We start from the raw sequence: 1,297 nt of genomic DNA on the forward strand, positions 1-1,297 counted from the left end.
ACTTTTTTTTTAAATGATAAATTTAGTTGTTAAATTTTTTAATTACTACATCATTTAGTCCACGACGCTTAATTCAAAAATCTTTTACTTGACAATTTTTTGTTTTTATGTCGTCATTTTTAAACGTAAATTTTTTATTCGAAGGATTTAAAAATAAAACAATACAAATTAATTATTGGTTTTTAAAACTAAACAGTATTTCGAGTTTTAAAAATTGTACAAAGATTATTTCACAATATGATTCTAAATCGGTTTTAAAACCCCATTACCGCCGACACTCAACATTTTTAAAAATAATTTTTTTTGTTCTCGATGAAGGTTCATCATATATAACGGTTCGGGAGGGGTGCTTCGAGTAGCACAAGCATAGATATTCGTCGAGCACAAAGAAAAGTCTTAGAAAATGTTTAATTTTTGGTGGAAAGGGGTTTTAACCGTTACATATATATTACAGCCGGCGGAAATGGGTTAACAATTCACAGATTTTGACGTTGCATATTCAACTTTTTCAATACGAAAGCCCTAATAATTTAGCAAATTGAAATGTTTGATTCAAACTTTATAAAAAATTGAAAATTATTAATTTGAAAGGACCGAAATTGAAAAAAATTCAATTAGTTTTGTTATTTAATTACTTTCCAATTGCAAGAGGAACTTTTTTAGGTTTACATTTTTATTGCGTGGAAACATGTGAAGTATTGTATTTTTAACATTTTTATCAACCTTGAAATGATAAAATCCTAATTTTTGTTAAATTGTCAGTACATTTTATATTTATAAAGTTTTTTTTGAGTAGGAAGAGATACAGTTTTTTTTAATTGGAAGACGCCATTTTTTTTATCTTCAAGATTTTTATTGTGTTTGTAGAAATCATTTTTTCTTAATTGGAAGAGGATAATTAAAAAATATATATTGTCATTGAGTCGGAGGAGAGGAAATTTTGATTTTCGGTTTTTTCCGAATTTAAAAGAGGGATTTTTTATTGTTACGATTGTAAGATGCACTCATTTTTGGATTATAACAGTAAAGACGATTTTTTGATTAACATTAGGGTCGATCATGTTCATTTGTTTTTTGTTCTGCAATTAATTTAAAATATATTAATTTATTTTTGTTCAAAAATACAAATTAGATTTTTTATCTTTTATACCGGACTGACTCACTGGATTTATCAGTAAGGCTATATGAATCAGTCTTAACTTATACAGTCTGTCAAGTTAAAGCGTGGGTGGCTTTACTCGCAGTCGGTAAGGTGTATCGACATGATTTTGGTGTCAAAATATTAAGAAGAGCTCCC

This window comes from Belonocnema kinseyi, chromosome 9 (assembly GCF_010883055.1).
Source record: "Belonocnema kinseyi isolate 2016_QV_RU_SX_M_011 chromosome 9, B_treatae_v1, whole genome shotgun sequence".
NCBI classification, from domain to species: domain Eukaryota; kingdom Metazoa; phylum Arthropoda; class Insecta; order Hymenoptera; family Cynipidae; genus Belonocnema; species Belonocnema kinseyi.